An 11462-nucleotide genomic window follows, 5' to 3' on the forward strand; every position below is an offset into this window, starting at 1 on the left:
CCGGCATGGGGGCCTCGGGTGCAGGGAGGTGGCCGAACTCCACCAAAGAGGGGTCAGCGACGGGGGCCGATGGAACAGCCAAGGATCCCCACGATCCCCGGACGCTGAGCCTCTCCACCATTTGCTCCGCCATCTTGCTCAGCATCCCCTCGATCTGCTGGAGGAGGGTAAGGCCGGGACCAAGCGCCGCCGCCCCCCCCCCGGGAGGAGGGGAGGCGCGGGCAGACTCCCCCTTCTCCCGGGGGACGCCCGCACCCCCCCATCACCGAGGGAGGAGACAGCCGCAACAGGGGAGGAGACGGGCGCGCCGGGGGGGGGTGTCTTATCACCTCCCCCGACCCGCCGGCCCCCCCCATCCATCTCGTCGACGAGCCTACCTTTCATCTCCCTAAGCTCTTCCTCCAATCTTCCTACCCTCCGCCTCAGCTCCTCGTTCTCCTTCATTGTCTTATCCGCCTCGTTCCTATGTTGGGCAGCTTGCTCCACCTCCCTCTCCATCCTAACCTTCTCCATCAGTAGTCCCCTGACCTTTTTCCTAAGGCTGGCGACTTCTTCCCCATCTCCACCTCGCTCCACCTGCGCCCTGTACGCGAGAATGCTGAGACCCGCATGGACCGTTAGGGCCGCAGATCTCAACCTTCTCACGTACTGCCCACTTAGGTTCTTTGCAGTGGTGGCGACCTTCTCAATTGTCCGCACAACCTGCATCAGCTCGGACGTGACGTCGGGGGTCGGCTGATTTTCCAACTCCCCCATCACGACTTCCAAGCTGGGCAGCTTGGCGGACGGCGGGATGACCAAGTTCGGGTCCGCCATCCTCCTTTCCTCCCACTCTTCTCTCTCTCTCTCTTCTTCTCTTCCTCCCTCTCTCTCTCTCCCTTGCCCTGATCTCGTCGATGATATTCGTCGTACGTGGTCTTCCTCTTTTCTTCCTCTGCTTGGAGCCTGCGCTTGTGGTGAAACCTTCATCCTCCGTCAAGGAGGTCGAGCGCTCCGATCCGGGAGACAGTAGACATCTCCCCCTCTTGACCGCTTTGGAAGGGGCCAGGACGGACGATAAAGCCTCCTCCAGCCCCTCCTCGCCGATCGGGGTGTGCGCCTCCACCCCTACGACGGAGTCCTCCTCTAAACCAGTGGCCTCCAGGGGAGTAGACGCACATCCACCCACACTCCTGTCCGCCGTCGCCGTGTCGAGCCTCTCGACCTGCACCATGGACAGCAGACTCCCGCCATTCGGGGGGCTGCCCGTTCTGGTGGTGTCGCGGGGCATATCTACTTCTTGGGTGGTGGCCCTGACTCCAATGTTAGTCGGGGAGCGCGCTGTCAGGCTGCTCCTCCGAAAGATGGCCTCTTCCTCCTTCCCCCGGACGACCTCGACGACCTCGTTGACCACCACTTGAGGAATGTCCTTAGTGGCCTTGGCCTTCCTCATGCCTGGAGTGTCCAGGTACGTGGATGCCCTCGAGTCGCGGATACGTCCGGAAAATCCCTTCACCGGGGGTGAGCGCACCCCCTCCTCTCCTCCCACGCCGAAAATTGTAAAAAGGTCGTCCATATTATATCTGCAAAAAGGTAACGACAGTTCGCCCATCATGGGAGCCCTACCGCAGTAGGGCTACTTCCCTGCCGGATTAATAGTCCTAGTGAAAGTGGACAACCACCGAGAGGCGGCTTTCGGGTGGCCAACCCTAGTCGTCCACACTGGCTCTATAATAAAAGGTTCCCGGAGAGGGCCGGGTCCACCGTATGATGCTAAAGGTTTTACGTCACCCCTATCGAGTGAATCCGAACCACGAGTAACCCAAACCTCGGGCTAGACGGTGCCGGGATTTACCCTACCCGGCATCGGGTATGAGGAAATACCGGCCATGTACTCCTCCATACACACGCCCGGTTACCCGACTTCAACCCCGGCATAGGCTCCGACGGCGGTGAGGGAGCGGTCTTTCCACGTTAAACATGTCCCTTCAGGCGGACTTTGCCTGGACAAGTCCAGGACTTACGTTCCCTCATCTTCCAGGGCAGAGGTCAGGTACCGACGTCACCTCTCCACCGCGGTCGGGGGGCTACTACTCCCCCCTTGGTTAGTCTGACGGGAATATCCACCGGGGCCGGCCGTGCCTCATCCGCACACCCACTCATTCATCCACACACTCACGCACACCCCGTGGGTGTCACAGGCCAAGATAATCCCGCCTCTGGCCCGGTCGGGTGGCTAAGTCACCCAACCAGTCCTTCGGGCGGGGGTCCCGGCCGGCACCCACTTTCCCCCTTGAGGGACGCCTCACGGTAGCACCTACCACTCGGCACCCTCCTCCCACGGGATCACCCGTATGTCAGGGGCAGAGAGCAATCCTCCCCCTACGATGCCTTGCCACCGGGCGATTGAAGTCAGGGCCGCCAACCCCTATGCGCATCAGGCCAGAGTGCCCGGAGGGAGCGCAACCCCCCTTCCCGACTCCCGCCGGCCAGCGCCAACGAGCGACGAGGAAGTGCAATGGTGTGCTCTTAGACCCCTCCTCAAATGAAGAGGGGAGCTTCTCCACCACGACAAGGTGGCACACCGCGGAGAAGACATTCTCTCTCTGTCTGTCTCTCTCTCTCTCTCTCTCTCTCTCTCTCTCTCTCTCTCTCTCTCTCTCTCTCTCTCATTCGCTCACTCACCTGTAATTTTTTTTTTTTTTTTACGAGAGAGGGGAAAATGCATTTTATGCATACCCACCGGTCGATCCAGTGAGTTATGTGGGACTCGAGTACCAAGTCGAATTACCAACTCGGTACTCCCTACCCACTAAAAACCCCTCTCTTTTCACGAATTTCCTTTGACACACTGTCCCTCTGACTTCCCGAGATCTGTTTTCACATAACGTCAAAAAATAGTTATCATTACCTTGTTCGATGACTTTTGATGTATTGCTGTAATTGCTTGAAGGAGAAATGAATTTTCCGATAGATCGTACGTTCTCAAATTTAACGTAGATATCACGTTGCAAAAGACAAGAAATCCACACTAAATTATTAACTGAAAGTTTTTCTTCTTTCATGAACTGTATTCTTTTATAAACTTTAACGTAATCACATTTATTTACTCACTCGATGAGACGAGAAATTTACTAATGACTCTATCACTAATCACTATTAATCACTGTCGAATAATAACTGTTGGCGATTAAAAATCACTCGATGAAAGAAACACGCGCGGACACGTTACTACACGACGCGACGACGCGACGACGCGACAATGCGACGATAATTACTCGGCGACTGCAAGCAGTTTTTTGTCATGGTAGGTTGCGGTAGGTTAAGGTACTACTGGCGCTATCGAACGCGATCATGTGTTCGATTGAAGAATGCGGTAAACATAATAAACATTTAAGATATTAATATTATTATTATCATGAATGTGTGTGATATCCATACATCGTATGATATCTATTTAAAAATTAATTAGATTAAATAAGTGTTTTAAAAATATTTATTACTTTTACTATTATCATATAAAATATTAATATTAAATATTTATTTAACTATTTTATCTATTCATTTATTTATTTATCTATTTCACCTATTTATTTTTAATTATTTATTATCAATGATCGAAAATCGGTTTAAAAACACTTATTTAATCTAATTAATTTTTAAATAGATATCATACGATGTATGGATATCACACACATTCATGATAATAATAATATTAATATCTTAAATGTTTATTATGTTTACCGCATTCTTCAATCGAACACATGATCGCGTTCGATAGCGCCAGTAGTACCTTAATCTACCGCAACCTACCATGACAAAAAACTGCTTGCAGTCGCCGAGTAATTATCGTCGCATTGTCGCGTCGTCGCGTCGTGTAGTAACGTGTCCGCGCGTGTTTCTTTCATCGAGTGATTTTTAATCGCCAACAGTTATTATTCGACAGTGATTAATAGTGATTAGTGATAGAGTCATTAGTAAATTTCTCGTCTCATCGAGTGAGTAAATAAATGTGATTACGTTAAAGTTTATAAAAGAATACAGTTCATGAAAGAAGAAAAACTTTCAGTTAATAATTTAGTGTGGATTTCTTGTCTTTTGCAACGTGATATCTACGTTAAATTTGAGAACGTACGATCTATCGGAAAATTCATTTCTCCTTCAAGCAATTACAGCAATACATCAAAAGTCATCGAACAAGGTAATAATAACTATTTTTTGACTTTATGTGAAAACAGATCTCGGGAAGTCAGAGGGACAGTGTGTCAAAGGAAATTCATGAAAAGAGAGGGGTTTTTAGTGGGTAGGGAGTACCGAGTTGGTAATTCGACTTGGTACTCGAGTCCCACATAACTCACTGGATCGACCGGTGGGTATGCATAAAATGCATTTTCCCCTCTCTCGTAAAAAAAAAAAAAATTACAGGTGAGTGAGCGAATGAGAGAGAGAGAGAGAGAGAGACAGACAGACAGACATACAGACAGAGAGAGAATGTATGTGTTCGCATGTGTGTCTGTATGTGTATAGCGACCAGCTGATCGCAGCAAGCACCCCGCGTAAGCACCCGCGTCTGACGGTGAATCGCGCCACCCTTGCCTGCCTCTTGTATTCGACCCGTCATACGTTAACTACTTCCTTTAATAATTCAAAAACTACGCTTCAAATCAAATTTTGGTAAAGGAAAAATTGTCTTAGAATGGTGTCAGGAATACGTCATTTTATAGACGGATCGTTTTTCGGGATCGCCCTGTATATATAGCTGCAAATGTATAATAACTGTAACAACAGACAATATATAAGTAATGTAACACATAAGTGATATGCGGATAAATGACAAGTAAAACAACAGCAGGTAATATTTAAGTAAGATACTGCAATACTGCAAACTAGAGTTGGATACAGGACGTGATGATTCTCACGATTAACACGACTGTTATGAATGTTGCATGTTTTATAATTGTATCATAGTAACGATACGCGTGATTTCATATATAAATGATAGATTAACGTTAGGAGCTACGGTATAAAAAGGATATGTAAATATTGATTCTAGCGACCGATCTTAATAATATGAGGGACTGCAGGTTGAATCTTCGCAATTAGTCATGGAAAGTGTGTGTTTCTCGGACTAGCTGTATACGACGATCGTAACAAAATGGGTTAGTCAACGTACAGATAACGTAATATGTCTGAGTAATACATAAGTACGTGATAGTTATAATAATAATTATTAAAATGATGGACAACACATAGCTGACACGATACAATATGTGTACAAGTAAAGTATAACAATGGATAATATATAATTAACGAGAATTTAAATCAGTAACGAAAACAAGAAACAATAAATGCGGTAATTATATCGCGTTGTAATTACAATAATAATAATACACGCGGCTATATATTTGTATATAAACGGTCGTCGTGGGTTGATCGGAGGAATGCATACGGACATATACACATACATACGATAATACGAGTTGTTGCGCGAAGACATGTGTATATATATATATATTTCCTTTTTTTCCTAAGAGGTCGGAGGGCGTGCGTGGCGCGTGCCCCTTTGTTCGAGACGGGGGGGGACGGTGTGTGCCTGTGCGCTTTGTCCGTTTCGCGTCTATATATATATATATATGTATATATATGTGTGAATATTGGATCTCGAGATTGATCCCAAGGATACGAGGGAAAACGCGGATCAAGCAACAGTAATGAACAATGAAGTATTAACTGCGAAAAGGTACATATCGTAAAACGACAGCATGTGTTAACTATATTAATAGAGAACATATAAGCAATGTAATATCGTGGAATAGTTGTATATATCAAAATAGCAATTATAACAACTAATAATATATAGATAACGCAATATACGAGCAATTTATAAGTATATGATAATTGTAATAATACATAATACATAATTAGTGAGAAACATGCAAGTAAATGACAATTGTAGCAATAGATAATGCATAAGTAATGAAAGTGTAAGCTTGTAAATTGTAAACTATAAAAGATCGCTAAGTGTAATAATATCGTGGTGATTATATCGTAATAATGGTAGCGCATAAGATTCCACATACGAAAGGTTGTTGAAGCGCAAAGACTCATATATAATTGATTTTACCAACTAATCTTAATAACGCGAGGGAAAACGCGGATCGGGCAGTTATAACATTCGATAACTTAACAATTTTAAGAAAAATGTGTAAATGATGGAATAATTGTACATGATAAATAGAGCAATAGACAGTATATAAAAATAATATAATATGCGCATAATACACAAGTATGTGACAACTGTAATAAGAGATAACATATAATTAATGTAACACATAAGTAAATGATAAACATCACACACACACACACACAAAACAATAGTACACAAGTAACGAGATTGTAAATTAGAAACGAATTTAAAGTGTAATAATTACTGTAATTGCATTAGATAATAATAGGAACATGCAAGATTCTATGTACAAATGATTATCGCGAGCTGATCACAGAGCACATGTAATAATAACAATAGGATCTATAGTGTAAGTTTGAAAATTAGTCGTAGCGATCGATCTTAATAATGTAAAATATGAACAAGGAAGTTACAAGGATTAAAGTGTATAAAACGTATATACAGTAAGCTGGTTGTACATTATGATTGCAGTGATTAATAACGCGCAAGTAACGTCATATATAAGCAATGTATGAATATATGACAATTACAATGACAGATAGCATATAAATAATAAATAATATTTGATATATAATACGGTAATTGCAACAATAAATTATTGGATAGTACATAAATAACGATATCTTAGATTGGAATCGAATACAGGGTGCAATATTACTGCAACTATATTACTACAATAACAGTGATACGCATGATTGTCATTATGTACGTAAACATGTGTTATGAGCTGGTCAAACAGCAATTATAGTGTAAAGATGTAAAAATAATCGATTTTAATGATTGCCTCTGGCGACAAGAGGGCAGATTTAAAACATTGTCATTGTTAATCAAATAATAAATAATAAACGTGTAAGTGTAATAATCCTCTCCGGCCAACGGGTGGGATGGGATACAATGAGATAATAATAAAGAGTTAATTTTCCCCCTCATCTTACCTCCTGTGGCCGGATTATACCTGCTCCTTCCTTGGTGTAAATTTATTGCATTCACGTAATTTAAGTAATGTCGCGTGGGAGGCGGCAATTATAGCATTGAGCGCACGTAAGATCAACGACTGACATCCGAATCACCCTCCACTGGGAATAAGCATGGGTAGGGGTGAGTCGGTGGACGACTGGGTCGAGTGAATGGGTGAGAGTAGGAATGCGTAGTCATTGGGGGGAGGTGGTGAATAATGGGCGCGGATCAAAGACCGGGAGGAGGAAAGATGAATGAATGAATGAATGAGTGCATGAGTGGATGAATGATAAAGGGGGAAAGTAATAGTAGCTAAGTCGATATGGAATACCTCCGACCTTGGCTGGACGGACGAATATACTATACGACCGGTTTGACTGTTTCGGCGGGTGGAGCCCCTCTCCCCCCTTTCCTTAAATTTGGGAGAGTAGTTGGGAGGGGAATTGCATGCATAACTCGCTAGGCTATTAAAACCGTGGCTTGTCGTCTCTGGCCTGCACATGTGCATACGCTAGTCGTATGGTGCAGTGTGCCGGGTCGGGAATGGCATTTTCTTGCAAGGATCTGCTCCATCCAGCTTTGGGCATTGACTAATTAGAGCACAGACTTACATATATACATACTGCCATGCATTTCAGACACATAGGTATACAACATGTAGGTACGCATTATACACACACACAAACATACATACATACATACATACACACATACATACATACACACATATATACATACATACATACACACACACATGTGCACAAACATACACGCAGACCTATACTACAACACAATAGGCGCCGTTCGGCTACGGACGAGGAGGGATGGGAAGCAGGTACGTAAGACAGAGAGAATGATAGAATGAATGAACGGTAGACAGGAGTATTCAGCATGCATAACGACAATAGGGGGGCGGTGCGACACACGAACAAATGAAACACATTGGATAATATAACATATACACAGTCGTCAAGCACAGATCGGACGACCTTATGTACAAGGGGCGATGACAAAATTTGAGGCACACTGAATCGCGGGATATACAGCTGCCGCATTTAGGCAGCTGCTGCCCGCGACAGAGGCATATCCCCCCTCCCCCCCCACAGCATATATTTGCGGGGCCCGGACCCAGGAGCGGATGACGTACGGGAGGTAGTGCGTACAGTCTGGTACGACAACAGTCGGGTGGCGCATGAGAAGCAGTGCGCATACACCCCAGAAAACAGGAGTTGATATGATACTCGGGTGCGCACAAGCTGTGCGCACCCCGTCAGCACAAGTCACCACAGCATCAGCAGACGGTAGCAGCACGCTGTAGCGTGATACTCTCGGCCCGCGCCCGGTAGCATGTGTCAAACGATTCCCGGGCGCGGGCAATTCGAGAAAACAGCGGATACGGGGGGTTTTAGCCGATATGCCTGGCTGCATCGTGGCGTCCTCCAGCTAATGGTGACGCGCCTGCTGCGGCTGGGAGAGCCCGGCACTACCCCGCTCGGCGCTGGCCAACCGATAAACGGTTTTAGTCTGCCTTGCGGGGTGTCCATAAGGTGGATTTCCCCTTGAAAAAAAAAAGGCCCAAGCTGGCACAGATGGCGTAATGGACCGGCGCCTCGCAGCTCTTGGCGACGTGCCCTGGCTCTCCGCACCGATAGCAGTGCTTGCTTCTGTCAGGGCCGTCGCCACATTGGGCAATGGTGTGCCGCCTCTCCAAACACCGGAAGCACCGGAGGGATCTTCTTTCCAGTGCTTCCACTCTGACTATCGACCAGCCGATGCGCAGCTTCTTCGCCGCGACTATTTTGTTAACCGCGGCTGTCGCGCAGCGCACCCAGGCCGTACCGAGTCCCCTGCCGGAGGTTCTTATGTCTCCGACTTTGACGGCATCTGGCGTACATCCTCCGGCAGAGGACACCGCCTTCGCCACGTCCTCGCAGCCGACCGAGTCATTCAGGTCCCTGACTCTTATTTCCGCTGTTTGGACGGGCCGCGCGATTTTTACGCCCTCTCTGTCCCCTAGGACTTCGCGTAATCGCGTTGCGAGCGCGTCAGCTTTGCGGACGTTGTCAGGACCCCCAATCTCAAATATTTGAGCCCCGGTTACGGCCCGTCTCGCACCCATTCCTTCTATTTCCAGGCTGGCCAGGTCAATATTGTCGACTGCCAGCCTGAGAGTGTCTTTGTACGCGCCGGGTGGACAGGTGATAATCACCGCGGCGGTACGTGCTACTTTCCTCCTCTTCCTTTTGTTTTCTCCCTTCTTTGGGGAGGAGGCAGGAGGTTGGGCCTGCGACGAGGGCTGGGAAGGGGCGGATCTATTTCCAGTCTCCCTGGGTTTTGCCGGGATAGATGCGCTCTTGGGGCGCGCTTCTCCGGTTTGATCTTTGTTGCGGGCTTTTCTTCCGACAACTTGAGTCCACGCCTCTTTTTCCCCGTTCAGGGGAGGCGGGGGGGGGTGGGCTCGTTGTTGATGGGGGTGCCTCTCTTATCGGCGAGAGGGGCCACCTTTCTCTCCGTGGAGATCTTGGTGTGATCCCGACTTGGCCCTGGTTGGCTCTTTGGAGGTTGAGAGGGGTTGACTCCTCCCTTCCTCTGTGGAGCCGATTGTGGCTTTGTCTGGAGGGGGCCTTGGCCACTACCCTTCTTCTTCTGGCCCTTCTTTTTGATGGGCTTTCCTCCTTCCTGTGCCTTCGTCGCAGGACAAGAGGTCACAGGGGAAGAAACATTATCGTCCCTCAGCGTTGCTTTGCTTAAGGAAGAGGCAATAAGCGCCACCTCCTGGCATGCAGAGGATGTAGGCTGAGGGATGGGAGCGGTTAGCAACGTGCTCCTTCCAAGAGGACGTTGATCTTGGCCTTAATGGCCATGGTCTCCTCGAGCAGGGCATCGAAAATTGCCCTGTGCTCGGGTCTCAATCCCGGTAGATATGCCTCCACCATTCGGGGGATTCCCCCAAGCATGGGCCCCTTAAGGCATGCGTCGGGTACCTCGTGCTGCTGGGGGGTCGGAGTTGTATCCATTTCCCTCCCTTCTTCCTCTCTCACAGATGGTTGAGAGGGGAGGGGGTGTGCTTCTCTCGGGTGGTTCGGGGCTGGTATCCCTCCTCATCCGATGTGTCAGTGAAGGCTATTCGAGCCCTCTTCCTCGGGCGCTTCCTGTTCGAGGGAGACGAAGGGTGTTTGGCCTCCTCCAGGCCTCTCCTCTGCCTCTCGTTCTCTCGCCTCAGCTCTCTGACCTCCTCAAGGAGGCGACTGTCGCTCACTTGAAGGTCAGGCTGGTCCTCTTCTCGTCCCTCGCCTCTAGCTCTGGTGGCTAGGACGCTGGTTGCTGCTCTGCATTTGGCGGCAGCCTGTTTGAGTTTGCCGACCACTTCCCCCTTCACATTTAAGGAGCAGTTTGCAGTCTTGAATATCTGCAAAGTCTCCTCCAATATCTGGGACGCTATGTCCGGGGTCGGGGTCTGCGACAACTCCTTTTCAAGTTGAGCCTCCAACTCCAGGAAGTTGTCCCAGGCTTTGGTCTTCGGAACCTTTTTGGACATGATCTCTTTGATCAGTCCTTCCTGCCTCTCCTCTCTTTCTCTCTTCTCTTCCTCCTCTTTCCTTTTGAGGAGCTCCTGGTATGCCCCAGTTATCGTTGGCTTACCACGTCCCTTCTTCTTCTTGGGGACGTCCTCCTCCGTCCCTGAGGGGGAGTTCACCTCTATCTCTTCCTCCTCTTCTTCCGACCTGGCGCCAGTGTCCCTGTCGCTTTCCTCATTGGCCCTCGCCTTGGGTGATGGCCGGCGAGGCGTTGCCTTGGGAGAAGAGGTGGTTTTTTGGGCGCCCTGCGACGATAGAGTCCTCTTTCCCAAGGCCTTATTGCCTATGAGAGAAGAAGCTCCAGGTTTCGCGCCGCTAAGTGCCTTAGATACGGGGATAGTTCCCCGTATGCCCCCGGATGTGCTGGGGGTAGGTTTGGCGGGCCCCTTGGCCTTCTTAATCCCCAGTAGTGTTCGGGGGGAGAGACTGGTAGTCTCCAACTTCTTTAGGTTGACATAGGGGGTAAGCCTATTGTCTTCTGGAGGCCTGCCCCGGCCCTATCTTAGGGTCCATCCGCCACTGCTATTTGGTACAGTGGGGATTTTAATATATATTAGAGGGATCTTGGGGGATGTGGTCACTCTACGGCGTTGTGCTCGTCGGTGCCGTTTTATACGGAAGGCCAGTCGGAAGCCAGCATGTACGCGAATACCTCCACCGGCACTTATTTGGTCAGCGAGCGACCTTTTCAAGGATCCTCCATGGCAATCGGCATTGCATCCATCGAGCAAGATATCAACATCGCTCTGGAGTCGCATATC

Source organism: Camponotus vicinus, unplaced genomic scaffold (genome assembly GCF_025532165.1).
Source record: "Camponotus vicinus isolate PSW18456_S1 unplaced genomic scaffold, iyCamVici1.0 SCAF_10, whole genome shotgun sequence".
Classification (NCBI taxonomy): Eukaryota; Metazoa; Arthropoda; class Insecta; order Hymenoptera; family Formicidae; genus Camponotus; species Camponotus vicinus.